The sequence below is a fragment of the Pristiophorus japonicus genome, chromosome 22 (assembly GCF_044704955.1).
Source record: "Pristiophorus japonicus isolate sPriJap1 chromosome 22, sPriJap1.hap1, whole genome shotgun sequence".
NCBI classification, from domain to species: domain Eukaryota; kingdom Metazoa; phylum Chordata; class Chondrichthyes; family Pristiophoridae; genus Pristiophorus; species Pristiophorus japonicus.
In genome coordinates, this window is record NC_091998.1 from 12,755,077 (window position 1) to 12,776,089 (window position 21,013).

The 21,013-nt window shown below is 49.6% G+C and overlaps 1 protein-coding gene across 8 annotated transcripts in view; it reads right to left on the bottom strand.

The window, feature by feature from the left end:
- zmiz1a (zinc finger, MIZ-type containing 1a) overlaps positions 1–21,013 on the bottom strand; it is a 457,231-nt gene that overhangs the window by 322,163 nt on the left and 114,055 nt on the right. For all 8 annotated transcript variants that reach the window (XM_070865642.1, XM_070865646.1, XM_070865635.1 and 5 more), the window contains one exon: positions 4,347–4,577. The gene's annotated coding sequence lies outside the window, so the exon portion shown is untranslated. The remainder of the gene's footprint in view (positions 1–4,346; positions 4,578–21,013) is intronic.

The window sequence follows — 21,013 nt, forward strand, 5'->3', positions numbered from 1 at the left end:
TCAACAGAACTCCCTTTCAAAACACCTAATTTCCATACAGCTCGCAGTGCAAACAAGAAACATGACCGGACGCCACAGCTCATCGAAAGCTGAACTGCCAGTGGGCCGTGCCAGTTCAGGCAGGAGAACTCGGTTACACGGTCACAGGCCAACATCTTTCAGCACTTTATTTTTTTCTGTAAACCGCCACATCCTGCCCTGCACCCTCATAATCTATTAATAAATTAAAAATAGGACATCTTCAATTGTGTGTTCCTCAGCCCACATTTATAATGGCAGCTGTCCATGGAAACTGGTGACATTGAAATGACACCCTCCCACCAGTGGTGGGGCTGCAACTACAGTCCGATCACAATCGGCCGTTTCCATGACAAAGGTGACTCCAGGATCGTGAATCAGAGGGTCGTGAATCTTTGGAATTCTCTACCCCAGAGAGCAGTGGAGGCTGGGTCATTGAATATATTCAAGGCGGAGATAGACAGATTCTTGAACTACAGGGGAGTCAAGGGTTAAGGAGACCAGGCAGGAAAGTGGAGTTGAGGCCAAGATCAGGTCAGTCATGATCTTATTGACTGTTTGAGCTCAAGGGGGCCGTATGGCCTCCTCCTGCTCCTATTTCTTATGTTCCTATAATGGAAAATAAAATGCAATGAGTTATGTACTGGATTACATTGGCACAATTCTCCCTCACCCTCTAACCCGACTTCACCTGAAGAAAGACTTGCATTTATATAGCGCCTTTCACGACCACCGGACATCCCAAAGCACTTTACAGCCAATGAAGCACTTTTGAAGTGTAGTCACTGTTGTAATGTGGGAAACGTGGCAGCCAATTTGCACACAGGCAAGCTCCCACAAACAGCAATGTGATAATGACCAGATCACCTGTTTTAATGCTGTTGATTGAAAGATAAATATTGGCCCAGGACACGGGAGAGAACGCCCCTGCTCTTCTTCGAAAAAGAGTCATGGGATCTTTTAGGTCCAGCTGAGAGGGCAGACAGGGCAAGTGGACAGTGCAAAGACTAATAACGAAGGTGTTCTGACAAAGGGTCTACGCTCAAAATGTTAACCCAGTCCTTTCTCTTTCCAGATGCTCTTGCATTCCCAGCATCTTCTGTTTTTATTACGAATGAGTGAAAGAGGGCATAGTCAGTTAAGCCAGGGGCAAGAAAGCCCATGGATAGCCAACTCTGTGAATCCCATCTGCTAGCATACTATGCCACTCATTACGTGAACGCACTAGTGAATAAACAAACTGAAGAGGTACCACAGCCACATTTTCACAACCAACACCTATTTCAGTTAAGGCTACCCGAGCACATGGGATAATGCAAAACTGAAACTCTTCCTCGAATACATTTTCTGCTGTTAAAAGGCCTCATAGCACTTCAGAAAATGGCAGAGGAAATCCCACAAGAGCGGCTCTGTTAAACACTAAAAATACACCGTTTGTAAAGGAACGGCGCCTTTGTGAAAAAAGAGCTTTTATTCAGACGTCTTGAGTTGTGAGAATAGACAGGAGAGACTTGGCGATTTTCCAACCTGCGCAAGGAACGTCAGAAGGTGACCTTGGGATGGAAGACACCAAATGGTCTGGAAAATGTAAACACAACAGGACAAGGGATCACAGGTTCACACCAGTGAAAGGTACATGAAGGACTGATCGAAGGTAGTTCTTCACCCAATAGTGATCTATCTGGTAATCCATTCCAAGAGCTAAACAGTGGAGGCAAAAGAATTCATTTAAGAGACAATTAGATACAGCAATGAAGGAGATTTAGTGCCATTATGGTTGCATGAACAAAGATGGGCCGAATGTGATCGGATGTCCAACACAAGACACAGCGATGTAACGTAAGAAATAGGAGCAGGAGTCAGCCATTTGGCCCCTCGAGCCTGCTCTGCCATTCATTAAGGTCATGGCTGATCTGATCTTGGCCTCAACTCCACTTCCCTGCCCCCTCCCCATAACCCTCGACTCCCTTATCGTTCAAAAAAAAACCAATAGAAAGTAAGTAACAACAGAAGGTTAAGAATTGGGTCCTGGTCTCTTCCCTCCTTGAACAAAACGCTGTCCATCTAATAAGGAGAGACCATTTTAAAACTTGTTGCCAATCACCTATTGAATCAGGCCACTCAAATGATCTAACTCCGCTTTTCCCAGCTCCTCATTATCTAGTTTTACAGGGGTTCAGCCTCTGATGCTCTACCTTGCCTTTACCACTTTGGAGGGGCTTTTATATTGGGGCTTTAGTGCTGTTGGCTCCTATTGTGCAGGACTTGCACAGTTGGTAAGCCACCTGAGAGTGAACTTGCTCCATTTACTGAGGCTGGCCCTCAGGAATACCCATTATAAATGGCTCAGCCGTTGCTCAGTGGGGAGCACCCTCGCCTCGGAGTCCGAAGCTTGTGGGCTGAAGTCCCACTCCAGGGGCTTTACCATAAAAATCTAGGCTGACACCCCAGTGCAGCGCTGAGGGAGTGCCGCACTGTCAGAGGTGCCGCCTTTCGGATGAGACGTTAAACCGAGGCCCTGTCTGCTCGCTCAGGTGGACGTAAATGATCCCATGGCATTATTTTGATTTCGACCGGCACGGACACGATGAGCTGAATGGCATCCTTCTGTGTTGTAATTTTTCCTATGATTCTATGATAAGAGCAGGAGAGTTATCCCCGGAATCCTGGCCAATATTTATCCCTCAATCAACATCACTAACAAACAGATTATCTGGGTCATTATCACGTTGCTGTTTGTGGGAGCTTGCTGTGCGCAAATTGGCTGCCGTGTTTCCCACATTACAACAGTGACTATACTCCAAAAGTACTGCATTGACTGTAAAGCACTTTGGGATATCCGGTGGTCATGAAAGGCGCTATGTAAATGGACAACTTTCGTTCTCCTTCATTCCCCAGAAGCCGATTGGGCAAAGGCTGCCAACTGCACGTGACTGGTACGTCAGAAGATGAGGGCATGAACAGCCCGCCAAACCAATCTAAAATCAGCACAATCTAGAATCTTACAACACAGGAGCAGGCCATTCGGCCCATCATGCCCTTGCCCACTCTTTGAAAGAGCGATCCAATTAATCCCTGCTTTTTCTCCATAGCCTCGCAAATTAGTCCCCTTCAAGTACATGTCCATTTAAAGGTGCACCCTTCTGGTATTTCCCAGTTGTAGCACTGGGATGGTGACCATGGCCCTCAGCATTAGCTGTTCTCCCCAGTCAGAATGTCAACAACATATTACATCAATACTTTGGCTTAATGTGCCAGTGAGCTGAGAGTATGCTGTTCAACATTACACCAGCCCATTAGCAACATTTCCGATTGGCACAACGTTGGAATTGAAAACCGTGGATTTGAAACAGTAAATCGGAGTTCGGTCAGTACTGCGAATTCTCGGGCCATTCGGCCCATCGAGCCGATGCCCGCTCTCACCAAACTAAGAAACGCCTGAACTTCAAACAAAAAAAAAAGAGTCCACCAGTTTAACCAGCTTCACCTTAAGACCGAGCTAACTCACCTGGGCAGGTGAAACACTGCAGAGAACACCAGTTATGAAATGGTAACCGTGAGAGATCGAGCACTACAAACAGTTTTAAAACTGGTTCAAAATGCCTGATATTTGCAAACATAAACAGTTTTTTTTTTCCTCAAACAGTGCTTAAAAAACAATTTGAAAAGGGCATCTAAAAGCCTTCATCATAATGGGATGCGCTCCAACCCCAGACTTGTCACACAATTTACATTCTCGCGCCACAGGATTCATCGGTGACACCATTTCATTACAGGATGCCCCTCAGCCATGGCTAGGGTCACTGCAACACAGCCATTCCAAGCACCCGCTGCAAATGGCAGCTACCTGCCCTCCACGGAGGTAAATCTGAGCTGCTGATCCCAGCAGCAAAGAACGTACTTTGGGGGAGGGGAGAGGAGACGCAGGCAAGACTTTCCATCAAATGGCACATCTTTGGTTACTTTTTCCTTGTGGGCCGAACAGCGGGAATCCAAGGCTCTGGACAAGCCCGTGGAATTACTCGCGGCAAACGAGGCTTCAAAGATACACCTCATCTATAACAATTCGATAACAAAAGGCATCAAGGGGTATGGGGGGAAAAGCGGGAATATGGTGTCGAGATAGAGGATCAGCCATGATCATAGTGAATGGCGGTGCAGACTCGAAGGACCGAATGACCTTCTACAGCTCCTAGTTTCCATGTTTCTATGTTTCCTCGTGCTTTGGGAGGTAAGGAGTGGGCGAGTTTGGGAAAAGAACCAGTCGGGAGGACGCGTCGAGGAGGTCCCGCACTGAACCACCGACGAAGATAAAAAGGGGCACTTACCAAGGGCACGCACGTGGCACGAGGAGGCGGGCAGTTCGCACGGACACGCAGCTCCTGACGGGCACTCAACCGCGTTGTCGGGGCGACGGGCAGGAGGGAGGTCCTCGCGCTCTGCTGAAACCCGAGACGACTCCTCTACGTTAACGGCTCCCCAGCTGGCACTGGTTTGGACTGCTAGCCACCACCATCGATGTCCGCCTCAGTGCTCGCCACTGGGCTCCAGCTGAATATCTGATCAACAAGGAGAGAGAAGGTTAGCCGTCACACAGAAAAAACCACAAATCATCCCCTCCTCGTTTGTAACTATGGGCAACTGCTTTTCCAGGTCAATGTCCAAGTGCTTCCACTCATTTCTACCGGGGTTTCTTCACTGCGAGCGGTTTGACCTTGGGAAGTGTTTGGCCTGGTCAGGTTCCTCCACTGAACACTGGGTAAGTTCACCACCAGGAGTGGTACTGAGCTACATAAACCTGGAACAACCCAGGTCTGGACTGAGCAATCTGCACTCAGACATATCAGCAGTCAGTATATTTATCTCCCGTCCCTCGCAAAGGCCGGGGGTGGAGGGGGGGAGAGAGGCGCCCTGCTCCATAGCACTGGCCATTGACCCAGGCAGGGCCGTGTGCATGTGGGCAGGGTCAGGCCTGATTGTGATGCCCACCGTGCCTGAATAATGTGCACTGTTTTAGCCACACAGTTGAAGAATGGGCACCTGGGCAAGGAACCCACGGGCAGCAGAAAAGGGGAGAGAGAGCGGGGAAGGGAAGCGCGGGCGGGAGTGGGCGCGAGCGAATGAGAACGCAAGCGAGAGTGGGCAAGAAGGGGAGCGTGGGCGCGAGTGAGAGGAGTGGGGGAGGCGAGGGGAGGAGGGGGGGGGGCGCAAGTGAGCGGAGGAGGGGAGCGAGGGGAGGAGTCGGGCACGAGTGAGGGGAGAGCAGGTGAGGGGAGGGGGCGAGAATGAGCGGGCAAGGGGGGGCTTGGAGAGGGTGGGTGAGGTGGGGAGCGTGGGCGCGAGTGAGCAGGGGAGGGGGGGAAAGGGGTGCGCGGGTGAGGGCGAGGGGTGAGCGGACGAGGGCGAGGGGAGGAGGACAGTGCAGGTAAGGGCGAGGGGAGTGCAGGCGAGGGGAGGAGGGGTCGAGAATGAGCGGGCAAGGGGGGTGCGTGCCGATTCGTGCTTGAGAGAGAATGAGTGCAGCTGCCATTGCAGACTTACGTGTCATCACACTGTAGAAGAAATGTGCTCTATCAACACACTTACACAAAGTGGGTGGGGAAAGCCACAGGAACGTTTTACTGAAGGTGAACGAACTCTCAACACAGACCACATCAAAAAAAGAATTCCACCCACATTTGCATTGATGTGTTGAAATCAACAGCATGTTGCGCAAATACATCAAAGATTACAGGCGCCACAGGAACTATTGGGGAGGAAGGGAAGAGGGAAACGTGTTGTGAACATGTCTTAAGCCCCTTCCTTTAATACCTGGCCACAAACAGGGAATGGGATGGGACAGCAAGTCTGTTACAGGAGGGTGGGCTCACCATGGCGATACAATCACCTTGCCCACTTCATCCAACACGGCAGCTGTGCAGAGGGAGAGACGCGTGCTAGAATGCAGCGGACTGCAGTTGATAGAATCATAAATGTTTACAGCACAGAAGGAGGCTATTTCGGCCCATCGTGTCCGCGGCGGCCGTCAAAGAGCTATCCAGCCTAACTCTACTTTCCAGCTCTTGGTCCGTAGCCCTGTCGGTTACGGCACGTCAAGTGCACATCCAATTACTTTTTAAATGTGTGGTGAGGGTTTCTGCCTCTACCTCCCTTTCAGGCAGTGAGTTCCAGACCCCCACCACCCTCTGGGTGAAGAAATTCCCCTCAAATCCCCTCTAAACCTCCTACCAATTACTTTAAATCTTTTCCCCCTGGTTGTTGATCCCTCTGCTAAGGGAAATAGGTCCTTCCTATGCATTCTATCTAGGCTCCTCATAATTTTATACACCTCAATAAGGTCTCTCCTCAGCCTTCTCTGTTCCAAAGAGCCTATCCAACCTTTCCTCATAGCCAAGGATTCTGCAACAGCCATGCCCCGGGAGAAAACCCCTGGAACTTTCTGTTGCAGGCAGAGGGACTGCCTTAAAAGTCTTTGCTGAAGGCGACACTGGTCTGGGACCAGCTGTTATTAGAATCTCGAGTGCTGCATTGACGGCAGGCCAGTGACGAATGTCAGAGCTTATCGAGAAAGGCCCTGCAGTCCAACTGTCCCTTTCGGATAAGGCCACGTCCGCTCTCTCAGGTGGACGTAAAAGATCCCGCGGCACTATTTCGAAGAAGAGCAGGGGGGAGTTATCCCCGGTGTCCTGGGCCAATATTTATCCCTCAAATCATAACAAAAACAGAGGATCTGGGTCGTTATCACATGGCTGTTTGTGGGAGCTTGCTGTGCGCAAGTTGGTTGCCACGTTTCCCAACATTACAACAGTGACTACACTCCAAAAGTACTTCATTGGCTGTAAAGCGCTTTGAGACGTCCGGTGGTTGAGAAAAGCGCTATATAAATCCAAGTCTTTCTTTCTCGGGGGTAACTAGGGATGAGCAATAAATGCCAATGACGCCCACATCATAAGAATTAATTAAAAAAGTGTCCATGTTACTACCATGTCCAGGTTACAATGTTTGAATATCTATCTGTAGAGGTGTTGAAAATTAGGAAGGGGTTTGATAAGAGTAGATCAGGAGAAACTGTTTCTAATGGCAGGAGGGTCGGTAACCAGAGGACACAGATATAAGATAATTAGCAAAAGAACCAGGGAGCGAGTTGCTATGATCTGGAATGCAGTGTCTCCAAGGGTGGTGGAAGCAGATTCAATAGTAACTTTCAAAAGGGAATTGCATTATAGAAACATAGCAATTTACAGCACAGAAGGAGGCCATTTCGGCCCATCATGTCCGCGCCGGCCGACAAAGAGCCGCACGGCCCTCGGTCAGCAGCCCTGAAGGTTACATATAAACCTATGAACAATGAACAATGGCGGAAAGGCAAAGAGCATCGATCCAACCAGTCCGCCTCACACAATTGCGACACCCTTACACTGAAACATTATACACTTCACCCCAACCGCAGCCATGTGATCTCCTGGGAGAGGCAAAAACCAGATGAAAAACCCAGACCAATTTCGGGAAAAAAAATCTGGGAAAACTCTTCTCCAACCCATGCAGGCGATCAAAACTAGTCCAGATCACCCTGGCTGTATCGGAAAATTTGCAGGGCTGTGGAGAAAGAGCACGGGAGTGGGACTAATTGGATCGATGGTTCAAAGAGCTGGCACAGGCACAATGGGCTGAATGGCCTCATTTCTTTCTTTCAGTGAACGGTGAGTCAGAAGCGAAGTCCAGAGTGGGAATGGCAGCGCTGGGGGCTGATCAGGGACGCGCAATCGGGTCCAACAAAGTGATCTGCGGCGGACCGGAGGAGGCAGACAGATCTTTGCGCTCGCAGGATTCTGCTGGAGAAGCCAAGAGTGGAGATGGAAAAGCGATGTGCGACGGTGGAGGCGAGCATTACCCCATACGTGCAGCTGTCCACATATTGCTCCTTCTGCCATTGACAGTGGCTCTCGCCCTCTCTCACATCCACACACACATTTCCATCCCTCACTGCTCAACTAGTTACAGAAGCTCAAACACAACTAAAAGACACTGGCAGCATATCAAAAAACATCTCTTGGATAAAACATTTTTCCTGTATTTGGTATTAAAACTCTGTATTCCTTCCATCTGATACGCAAGTGCAAAAAAAAGACGTACAGCCTGTCTACATCGTTCCAAACTTGTTCTCTAATTTTGTTTCAAAATACTCTGATCTATTTAATCCTCTCCCACTCAAAACAGCTGTAAAAGAGCCATAACATAATTCCCAAAGTGGTAGCAAAACAGCTTCCAGCCGTTGTGTACTTCACGTTGGCTAAACATTATTGCTGATTGCAAAGCAGCTTGAAGCTCCCATCATCCGAAGGGGATCGCAAGTTGCTCAAAAACACCTGACCCGGTTCCGATGGGGGTGGGCTGAGGGGGGGGGGGGGGGGGGGGGAGAGAAAGGTTGAGCGAGAGAGTATCTCCTTCTTCCAGTACGTCGCTCAACCTGCTTGGCCAACAAGCGGCAGAGGGTTAACCGAACCGGTAGCACAGTGGTTATGTTACGGCACTGGTAATCCAGAGGCCTAGACTAATGATCCAGGGACATGAGTTCAAATCCTACCATGCCAATTTAAATTCAGTTAATTCAATCAATCTGGAATATACCGCTAGTTTCGGAGTAATGGTGACCATGAAACTGCTGGATTGCTGTAAAATCTGGACCTTTAGGGAAGGAAATCTGCTGTCTTTACCCAGTCTGGCTTATATGTGACTCCAGACCCACAGCAATGTGGTTGACTCTTAACTGCCCTCTGACAAGCCTCACCACCACCTTCTCAAGGGCAATTAGGGATGGGCAATAAATGCCAGCCATGCCAGCGATGTTCACATTCCATGAACAAATAAAGAAAAAGAATGGGGAGCGTCATTGGACCTGTAGCCCGAATAGCTCCGCTGGTCAATGTGCCTCCTTGCAGTGTGGAGTTAAACTGTATGATCAAGACACCCCCCCCCACCCCACCGAGCTTACTCCCCAGTCTGAGTTAGTGTCACCGCGGCAATTGATGTCCCCTGAATGACCAGATGTTGCTAACGCCATTGACTGTTTGTTTGGGGAATTCATCAAAAAAACATGCCACATTTAAAACACCTCGTGACCACGGTTTGCTAACCTTCTTCCAGGGTTGCCCCGCAGTCTCCAGGAATTGGCGATTAAACTGGACACAGTGCCAACAATCCGGGAGGAAAAATCGCAGCGATTGGGTGTAATGTATGCACCCGTGAGTAGGCTCACAGGGCTATGGAGCAGTGAGTGGCTTAGCCAGTCACGTGATGTGACTCAATAAAACCCCAGCCAGTTGGGTTCAGGGGATCCACGATGAGGCAGGTGGTTGTGAGCCTGGTGGATGAACTGGTGATGTGTAGTGTGATTGTTAAATCTTTGCTAATAAACCAACTAGTTCTTCATAGCAATGTGTTGCCATGAATTTCTAAGCAAAGAACCCACGAAGTAAATGCAATATCGTGTTTCTTTTCTCCCCCATTTTCTTGGAACACTTTTGTTTATTAGTTAAAAAATATTGGAGCTGATTATTTTTTTAAAAAGCAAGTTGGGCGGAGCGGGGCAATTGGAGGCAGGAAGTCATGTCATGAAACCTCCAGGAACACGTCCAACCAGTTGGCAACCCGACTTCCACGGAATTAATAACTGAACGTTGGCCCTGTCTGGAGTGGCTAACCACCATCGGCTTCTACTCACGGCTGGGTCCCGTTCAGGAGATCCCGTCCGTTCACCCGAGAGGGCAGACGGGACCTCGGTTTAACGTCTCATCCAAACCACGGTTGGAGTGCTGTGCCTAGTTTTAGGTACCTTGTTTATAGGAAGGGTGTAAAAGCAATGCACAAAAGGTACATTGCAGTCACTCGAAGGTTGCCCAGGATGTGGGCTTAAAGTTACAAAGAGAAATTTGAGGAGCTAGGGTTTTCGTCACTGGACCAGAGAAGGTTAACTAGAGAACACGACCGAGCAGCAATTACGAAAGGTTATGGGACGGGAAATGGCGATAGAGTGCTTTCATTGTCAAAACAAGGACAAGTAGGCACCAATTTCAAATCGGAATTAAAGGAGATGTTACAACAAAACCATTGCCGTGTCAGCTATGGCTCAGTGGGTAGCACTCTCACCTCTGAGTTGGAAGGTCATGGGTTCAAGTACTACTCCAGGGACTTGAGCACATAAGTCTAGACTGACACTCCCAGTGCAATGCTGAGGGAGAGATGTTAAACTGAGGCCCCATCTGCTCTCTCAAGTGGACGTAAAAGATCCCATGGCACTATTTCGCAGAAGAACAGGGGAGGTTATCCCGGTTTCTTGGCCAATGTTTATCCCTCCATCAACGTAACAAAAACAGATGATCTGGTCGTTATCACGTTGCTGTTTGTGGGAGCTTGCTGTGCGCAAATTGCCAGCCGCGTTTCCCACATTACAACAATGACTACACTCCAAAAGTACTTCATCGGCTGTAAAGCGCTTTGAGACGTCCGGTGGTCGTGAAAGGCGCTATATAAATGCAAGTCTTTTTCTTCTTTCTCTCTCTGAACAGAATAGAATTGTGTACCACCAAACTCTTGAAGGAAATCCATCAATTCTTTTTGGTGGGAGGCAGACAGATGCTTGAAAAAGAGGAATAATAAAGAGTTTGCAGATCGAACAGGAGGGTGGGATTAGACCAGGCGGAGATCCGGAGATTCCCTGAGACGTTGTGAACCTCAGTGTCTAGATATGTCAAAGCCAGAGTGCAGGAACATTCACTTGAAAACACATCACAGTTACACACCTGGAAATGTGAAATCCACTTCGGAAAAATTGAAGTCTCTGATGCTCGATGGTCTTATAAACAAAGCGAGCCATAACTAGCTCAGATCCAATCTGGAGCCCATTAAAGGTTCCACAGGGGCATTTAAAAAAAAAATCCATAGCAACTCAGGGCTCTCTTATTTCAAACTAGACTGTGAAAATTGCTGCAAATTACTCTCCTAAAACTCAACTGAAGGCTTTCCTTTGCCATCCCCTCTTTCCCCCCCCTACAGCCCCACCCCAAACCCTCCCCCTTGAATTCTTTCCTCCTCCCCCGAAAGCACTGATTCGTAGCTCACATAAAATGACCACTCTCTGGTGCTGAGTCCCGACGTTCTCTAGCTGCAAGCCTGTAATGCGAGGGTCAATAAGACTATTTGACCATGGGGTGGGGGTGAGAGAGGAAATCACTCTACTGCTGTTCCGACTGAAATTAGCCGACTGAAACCTGTATTTATATAGCGCCTTTAACGTAGTGAAATGTCCCAAGGCGCTTCACAGGAGTATTATGAGAAAACATTTTTGACACTGAGCCACACAAGGAGAAATTAGCGCGGGTCACCAAAAGCTTGGTCAAAGAGGCAGGTTTTAAGGAGCGTCTTGAAGGAGGAAAGAGAGGTAGCGAGGCGGAGAGGTTTAGGCAGGGAGTTCCAGAGCTTGGGGCCCAGTCAACAGAAGGCACGGCCACCAATGGTTGAGCGATTATAATCAGGGATACTCAGGAGGGCAGAATTAGAGGAGCGCAGACATCTCGGGAGGGGGTGACGGTTGTGGGGCTGAAGGAGATTACAGAGATAGAGAGGGGCGAGACCATGGAGGGATTTGAAAATAAGGATGAGAATTTTGAAATCGAGGTGTTGCATAAACCAGAGAGAGCAGAGTGGACACTTGGATCCTTCATTCTGACAAAGGGTCATTGACCTGAAATGTTAACACCGTTTCTCTCTCTACTGATGCTGCCTGACCTGTTGAGTAATTCCAGCATTTTCTTTTTTTACTTGGATGCTTCCTGGTCTGTTGGGCTTAATTCAACACTAGGCTGTGCCTTTAAGAACTGAGACACTGGAACTGTGCCTTTAAGAACTGAGCCACTGGACATTCATCAACACTGATCGAATTCAAATGTGTATCCTTTGTAATTACTCAGCACAGAAAAACAACAGTTTGAAACCGTCGGAGCCTTTCCTGATGGTGAAATGCTCGCCAACACCAAGTAACCATTGGGGAGTTTGGTCTGCAGAAGTAGCTCGGACACTTCCAGGTGTGGAATGAATGCATTTTGCCAGCGAGAATCTGGAAACACCTGGAGTGAATTGAGTGTAAGTCTCCCCAGCAACATGCCGGACACTTAGGCAGCCAATTACAACACACTACTTTGGGGAGAAGGCAGATCCATGAATGGAGATCTCCGATGGGATAAACAGAGGCAAATTATGTGGACCGATGATCTGGAATGCTCTTTCCTGGATGAGCGCAGCTCCAACAACACTCATGAAGCTCGACACCACCCAGGACAAAGCAGCCCACTTGATCGGCACCCTGTCCATCACCGTACACATTCTCTCCCTCCACCACCGGCGCACCGTGGCTGCAGTGTGCACTATCAACAAGATGCACTGCAGCAACTCGCCAAGGCTTCTTCGGCAGCACCTCCCAAACCCGCGACCTCTACCACCGAGAAGGACAAGGGCAGCCGGCGCATGGGAACACCACCAAGTTCCCCTCCACATCCACACACCAACCTGACTTGGAAATATATTGGCCATTCCTGCATCGTCGCTGGGTCGAAATCCTGGAACTCCCTCCCTAACAGCGCTGTGGGAACAACCTTCACCACGCGGACTGCAGCGGTTCAAGGCGGCGGCTCACCAGCACCTCTCGAGGGGCAATTAGGGTTGGGCAATAAATGCCGGCCTTGCCAGCGACGACCACATCCCAGGAACAAATAACAAGCGTGCACCAGTGAGGGGAGCATTACAGAGAGGAGTTTCTCGACTAGTAAGGGAGTCTACACTGAATACGTAATGGATATCGATGGTTAAGATCAAACAGCATGTCAGAGTGTGGTTAATATGTACAGAGTGTTTCATTTTCCTCACTGCCCCTTCAATCCAGGCATTAGCCGCTGAAGGTCCTTTTTTTTTGAAAGAGTTGGCCTTGGACCCTGATTTACGAGGTAGTGTTGATGCTGTGTTGTAAATGGTCCTCCTTGGCGGCCGGCTCCGGCCCCTGTAAGCCTAACATTGCTGCTGCCAGATTACCGTTAAGCTCGCTGGGTTTTTCTTCGAGACCGGTGACGAGGCCAGCAACGCACTGGGGCCGAAATTCGGCGGCTTAGCAGCAGCCGTTAGCACCCGAGAGGGAAGCTAACGGGCCGCTAAGCTCCTACTAGCCGAGCGCCGCGCTGGCAGCACCTCCCAGGAACTTGGTTCACCGTCAGCACTGCGCACCCTGGCACCGCCCGCTTGGTGACGGCAACGCACGTGCAGCGCCTCCCCCCCCCACCCCCGTTACCGCCGCGGTCGCAAACTTCATCGGGTTGGCCTGCCTTCGCGCCCCGAATCGCGACGGAAAGCAGGTGTTCCCCAACCTCCGGGGGGGGCGATAAGGAGACGGCTGAGGGGGGAAGAGTGTCCACAAGTTGCGGTTTTTTAATTTCCATATCGTTATTGAGCACTTGATTGGTGTGCAACAGTCTGCAAAGGAGCTCCGGTCCATTTTTAACCCCAGTCTTCACGTCATCCATCGGGCGCCAAATCGTCAGTTGCGATGCCCCGCGACCGCCCCAGGGTTAGTGCCCAAAGTGCAGTGTGGGACGGTTCCCTTGGCGCTCCCCTCCCCTCTTGGGGCGCCAAAATCGAATGTCCCGGGTGGAGGCGGTAAAGATGGCCCGGCGCGAAAGCTAGCGACCGGGCGGCGTCACCGCCTCAAACCGGGCGACACTTGTGGAGGCTGGTCAGGGTGCTGCAAAGGTGCCCGCACCTTGTTTCAGTGACGGTGACATGACGTCTGCACCAGCAACTCCCAACAGGAAAATTCCACCCAGTAGCTTCGACAAAGTGGTTTAACCCCACCCCGCCTCTCCTCCCCCCCCCCCCCCACCCCCTCCCGCACTGACAAACAAGTTGCTGTGACTCTTTTATCTGCATGCTGCCCCTCGGCGACAGCAGCCAAAGACGTCAGGTTCCACGTGTACCTCGCCACCACCTCGCCCGACCCCTCCACCTCTGCCTCGGGAATGTCACGTTGCCTGTCCCGGCATCCATACGAGCAGAAAACGTCATCCCGTTAAATAGTGGGAAGTTCGATGCCATTGTCTCCGATCCCCACCACAAGCTATGTTCTCTTGCCACCGACTCCATCGCAGCAACAACAACTTGCATTTATATAGCGCCTTTCATGAAGTAAACCGTCCCAGGGCGCTTCACAGGAGTGTCAAACAAAAAAAATTCGACACCGAGCCACATAAGGAGAAAATGGACAGGTGGTCAAAGAGGAAGGTTTTAGGGAGCGTTTTAAAGGAAAAGAACGATGTAGGGAGGCAGAGAGGTTTAGGGAGGGAATTCCAGAGTTGGTTCAGTCTACTCTTTGGCTGATTGGCAACAAGGAAAGGGACTTAATATCACATTGCTCAAAGGCGCAGAGAATTTTCAGTATAGAGGGTTCTCTCTTCTCTCGTATTTATATAACGCCTTTAACACGCTTCGCAGGAGTATTGTGAGATAAAGATTTGACACAATTCGAGGAAGAATTCAGTATCATCCCGCCTTATTTCTTTCAACTGAGCCTGTCCACCATTCAGAGACAATCTCCCTTTAAGGGATTTTAAAACGATGCTATTTGCAAATGCTGCAGTTAGCAACTCGCAACGTGTTACACTGACATGGAAATCATTTACACCAGCAAAGAAGGTCCACGTCATTCTGCTGCAGGGCATTAAAAGACACAGACTGCAACTCCCCACCCATTAAATGACCTTCTACCTGAGAGACACTTAAAACCAGCCTCCTGCGTGCTGAACAGGGCGGGGGCAGAGAGAGGGATCTTTAGTAACTAGATGTGTAAATATACCACACTGGAGCTGGTTGGTTTAAGCATCGGATTCCCCACTTACACAGGAACAGGAGGAGGCCATTCAGCCCCTCCAACCTATTCCGCCATTCAATGAGATCACGGCTGACCGGTATCTTAACTCCACCTACCCACCTTGGATACCTAACAAAAATCTAGCGATCGCAGATCAGATGGTTATCCAGTCTGGGGGAAAAGCATCAATAAGACCACATTCATGCAGCATTCAACTCAAATTTATACTGATGGACCAGGCGTTGTGGGCATTTCAAAGCAGAGAGATGGGCAGGCTGGCTCACTGTGTTTACCGGCACAGCATCATCATCATCATCATAGGCAGTCCCTCGAGTCGAGGAGTGACTTACTTCCACGCCAAAAAGTTCACAGGTGTTTCAATGAAGGACCTCATATTCCAGATCCCGAACTACATCCTGAAGGGTGGAAGGTGCCTGTGCATGGACTTTTTTAACGTGTGGTGGCCGTTGCACACCAGCCACCACACGGGCTTGACAGAGCGAGGTCTTGGTCCAGTGGCAAGGGTTAACCAGGACGACTGGAGACCAACTCTGCTGCACGGACCTCATCATCATCATCATCATCATCAGAGGCGGTCCCTCGAATCGAGGATGACTTGCTTCCACGTCAAAAAGTTCACAGGTGTTTCAATGAAGGAACTAAAATTCCAGGCCCCGGAACTAAGTCTTGAAGGGGTGGATGATGCCTGTGCGTGAATTTTTTTTAACGTGTGGTAACCTTTGCACACCCAGCCACCACATCGCAGAGTGGGCTGGGCCCGTGCTGCCCCTGGGCCCTCGCCGCTTCTGGGCCCCGAACCCACGCCTCTCCTGGGCCCCGATCATAGTGAACCAGCTGATCCCATGGCAGCTCGAGAGGTCTCCCGATGCCATGGGAACTCCAGAAGTGTGACCAGTTGCGTGACTGAGTGACGTCAAGAGCCAAGGGCACTGCCCAAGGGTAATGTCCCTGGTTGGCATCTTCTCCCCAAACTCCACTGAACTCGTGCACGTCGTTTAAAAAACGTTATTTTGCTGCTTTTTAACCCCCAAAAACCGCTGTTTAAACCCAGCACTTGCCTTTGGCTTAATTACAGGCGGCAACCCAAAGCAAACTCTGACTAATGCATGGAAAGAACAGACAAATCTAAAGGGAGTTAGGTCACGCAAAGTGCAGAACAAATCCATACCGCAGTTTGTGTGCTACAACATTAACCACTGATGTAATATTGCACATGTGTGCTTAAAATAACCACAGCAAACAAGTTTTGCGAGAGGCAGTCTGCAACGGGGCCTGTTGCTAAGTGGATAATGTCTGACTCATTGTTGCTAAGCTCCTGATAATATGGGAAGACTCTTTTCAGGACACTTTTCAATTGCAGCTTCACCACCACACAGCCACACCGAACACCATCTCTCTCCCCCCGTCCCGTGCTGCTCCCCCGCTCAGAGTTTGCCGCCCAGCGCTCGGATCCAGGACGGAACTGAGCTCTGACACAGTGGGCCTCCATTGCTGCCGGAGAAAGGGGAAGTGCAGTGATTTGCACTGGGCAGGACAAATCGAGTCGAGTCACCCAGAGCTATGCAAAAGCACATTTCAAATCTGCTGCTGCACCAGTTGAAGGAAATATGTAGTAAATTATCAACTTATTTTTATACAGCACCTTAAACGTTCAAAAGGTGCTTCATCATCATAGGCGGTCCCTCAAGACGAGGCTGACTTGCTTCCACGCCAACAAAGAATGAGATCACAGGTGTTTCAGTGAAAGACCCGAACTACATCCTGAGGGGTGGAAGATGCCTGTGCGTGGATTTTTTTAACGTGGGCTGGCCGTTGCACACCAGCCACCACACGGGCTTGACAGAGCTAGGTCTTGGTCCAGTGGCAAGGGTTAACCAGGACGACTGGAGACCAGCTCTGCTGCACAGACCGAGCGCGCATACACACATCGCAGTGTGGGCTGGCCCATGCTGCCCCAGGGCCCTCGTCTCACAGGCGCTTCACAGGAGCGTTGTCAAACAGAATTGGACACCCGAGCCACATAAGGAGATATTAGGACAGGTGACCAAAAGCTTGGTCAAAGAGCCAAGTTTTAAGGAGCATCTCAAAGGAGGAGAGAGAGAGGCGGAGAGGTTTAGGGTGGACTCCTGGTGTCCTGGGCAAATATCTTCAACCAACATCATTAAAACAAATGATCTCATTAATCATTTCATTGCGGTTTGTGGGAGCTTGCTGTGCGCAAATTGGCTACCGTGTTTCCTGCATTACAACAGTGACCACACTTCAAAAAAGTACTTGATTTGTTGTCAGGCGCTTTGGGAGGTCCCAAGGTCGCGAAAGGCGCTATATAAATGCAAGTACTTTTTTTTTACTGTCCACACTGCGTGCAAACAAAACTGCGCTAAGCTGTAATGTTTAACTCCACAGTCAAATAATCTTCCAACACATGAAGAATAACCACTTGGGGCCAGGGACAGGAAGACCAGTTACATCTCAAGGACCAGGAGGAGCGAATGCCTTTGGCAGTGGAGGGAAAAATGCTTTAAAAAGCTCTGGAAACCCACCAGGAATACTTCCCTGCCCTTCTTCAAAAGAGAGCCATGGGATCTTTTACATCCAGCCCAAAGGGCAGACGACACCTCGGTTTAGCTTCTCGTCCGAAGGACGGGAACCCCCCCCTGCCTCCCTGCCCCCGACAGTGCAACGCTCCCTCAGTACTGCACTGGAATATCAGCCCAAGTCCTGGAATGGGCGCCAATGCTAGCCTGCGAACAGTTGCTCTGGCTATCACCGTCCAGACCAGAAATTGAACTTTCTGATCCTGTGTAGCTCAACTGCGTAGTAACTGGAAAGCAACAGAGTGATCGGGGGAGCAGAAAAAGGAGAATTCTAAGAGAGTTGTATTGAGAACATAAGAAATAGGAGCAGGAGTCGGCCACCTGGTCCCTCGAGCCTGCTCCGCCATTCAATAAGATCATGGCTGATCTGATCTTGGCGCATTTGGTGTCCTCCGGAGGGCCTAAGGTACTTCGCGGCCAATGAATGACTTTATGACGTGCAGTTGCTGCTGTTGTGCAGGCAGATGTGCAACCAATTTGCGCACAAAGCAACAAGGTGAATGATTAACCTGCTGATTGAAGGATTAAAATTGGCCAGGGCACCGAGAACGTATCCGGCAATCCTTCGGGAAAAAGTGCAAGGGACTCTTTCCCGGTTGGTGGACGGAGACACCGCTGACAATGCAGCGCCTCTCCCACAATGCTGCACTGCAGTGTCAGCCCAGATTATATGGCCAAGTCCTGGAGCAGGCCTTGAACCCACAAAACCATCCGATTGAGAAGGGAAGGGCGCGGCTACTGAACCAAGCTGACACCAGAAGCCTACTTCAGTAAAATCTCCTCAATCGGTGATTGTTAATTGACAATGTCAGAGAACTTCCCGACATTTTTGTGCAGATTTTTCTATTTCTACTAAATTTAATACAACAACAACAACTTGTATTTATTCAGCGCCTTTAACGTAGTGAAACGCCCCAAGGCGCTTCACAGGAGTGTTACGAGACAAAAAATTTGACACCGAGCCTCACAAGGAGAAATTAGGGCAGGTGACCGAAATCTCGGTCAAAGAGGTAGATTTTAAGGAGCGTCGTGATAGAGGAATACTCAATCAAGATTCATTTGTGTGGGTGTGATCCAAAAGTTTGAAGCGAGTTATAGTCTGGCACAAACTGGCCTTCATAGTCGCAGCGAGGCCTCCCCATTGCGGTGCACGAACATATCTCACTTGCAACCGTTAACTGAGAAAATGCACTCCAAGCAAGCCAAACAACGGCAAGGAAATGGTTAAAGGCTTTGAGGATTTAGCAATTCTTTTTTTTTTTATTAAGGTGCAGCGGTTAAACATTATCTCAAGCCCGCACACATTCGCACTCTATCACACACCATTTGTGTTTAAGGTTTGCAACAGTTAGGATGAGAAATGGAGGTAATTGTTCTAAGGATGCCCGACAGAGCAGTCTAATAAACTGGTAAAGGAGCGACAGAAGGAATACAGTCCCCTAACTTATTGCATCCACCACCTAAAGGCTGAATTGCAGGAATGGCCATTTAAACAAGGCCCGTGCCCATTTGTGGTGCACGACAAATAATCACTTTTCCTCCCCACATCTTTTTGAAGTTATAAACTCCCAAGGTTGCGTTCAGGGGTGGGTTGTTGTAGAGTGGCTGAGATGGAGCATGCTTGTGGCCTTCCGCGAGAGGTGGGCGCCGGAGGGACTGCAGTGCATCATAACCCCGGCAACCAAATTTGAATTTGACTGAAGTTGCAGTTAAAAGTTTAAATTGTTAATTTGTGGGTTATAGTGCTCTTGCCAAAAGGGGGCCATTTGATTTTACGTTCTACCAGAAATTGTTGGAGAATGGCTGGTGCAACCATTCACCTGCTCCGGTTTGTTTTGCTCGCTCAAAGTGCCTCATCCAAGGCCGGCGCTAGTCCGAGGAACCAGGACAGATGGTCGGCCATTTTGAATTACATCCGGCAGGAGGACAGGAAGTCTGCTTTTCTGAGGAGGTTAAAACATTTTCAACTAATCTATGTAGTAGGGCGGGAGGGGAAAGAATGAGTGTGTTGCCCAGCTGTCTAAAGTCCCTTTACACAAACAGCTGCTAACTCACTGAAGCACCGGGCTGCCCGGCCAAGATCGTCCGCTAATCAAAACAGCCAACAACTTCAACACACAAACTCAACAAGTTTCAAACAAAGAAACTAAAGACACAAAACTTTGAGCTAAAGGCTGGTCCATTCCATTTGGTTTCTCCTCTCCCTTGCTGAAGGTGCCCATCCGAATCACTCCATCCCTGGGCTAGTGAGGGGAATACACAGATAAAGTCAGGAGAATTCCTTTTCCTGGTCATGCGCCAGCAACCCCCTTGCTGGAAAATGCGGAGTTGGTCAGTGTCACTCGTGATGTCCTCACTCCGACCAGCCGAGCAAAAACACACGAGGAATGGCCACACGCTCACACTTGGGAGTTGTGTGCACAGTTCTGGTCGGCACATTGCAAAAAGGACATAGAGACACCGGAGAAAGTGCAAAATGAGGATGATACCAGCACTGTGAGGGTACAACGATCGGGAATTAATGAACAGACCGGGGCACTTTTCTCTAGAAAAGGGAAAACTGACGGGAGACCTGATGGAGTTCTTTAAGATTAAGTTTGATAGGGGTAGACGTTGAGAAAATAGAAACATAGAAACATAGAAAATAGGTGCAGGAGTAGGCCATTCGGCCCTTCGAGTCTGCACCGCCATTCAATGAGTTCATGGCTGAACAAATGTTTCCATTTGTTAGTGAGACCAGAACACGGGGCCATAAACATGAGAGTCATTAATAAATCCAATAAGGAATTCAGCAGAAACTTCTTCACCCAGAGAGTGGTTCGAATGTGGAACGCACTACAACAGGGAGTTGAAGCAAAGAGCTGAGATGCAGTTAAAGGGACTCCAGATAAGTATATGAAGGAGGAATAGAAGGTCATGCTGATGAGGTGGGAGGTGGGAGGAGGCTCGTGTAGAGATAAAAACACCAGCATAAACCAGGCGGGCCGAATGGCCTGTTTCTGTGCTGTAAAATTCTTATCCTATGGATGAGGATCTCGAGCACCACAACACATCAGTCAGTGCGTGCGTGTGTGTGTCGGGGGGTGTATCGGTGAGTGTGTGCATGTGTGTGTGTCGGTGTGTGTGTGTCGGTGCGTGTGTGTCGATGCGTGTGGGTGCATGTGTGCCAGTGTGTCGGGGGGTATATCGGTGAATGTGTGCTTGTGTCAGGGGGGGTGTGCCAGTGTGTGTCGGTGTGTGTGTGTGTGTGTCGGTATGTGTGTGTGTGTGTGTCGGTGTGTGTGTGTGTGTGTGTGTGTGTGTGTGTGTGTCGGGGTGTGTGTGTGTCGGGGTGTGTGTCGGGGTGTGTGTGTGTCGGGGTGTGTGTCGGGGTGTGTGTGTGTCGGGGTGTGTGTCGGGGTGTGTGTCGGGGTGTGTGTCGGGGTGTGTGTGTGTGTGTGTCGGGGTGTGTGTGTGTGTGTGTCGGGGTGTG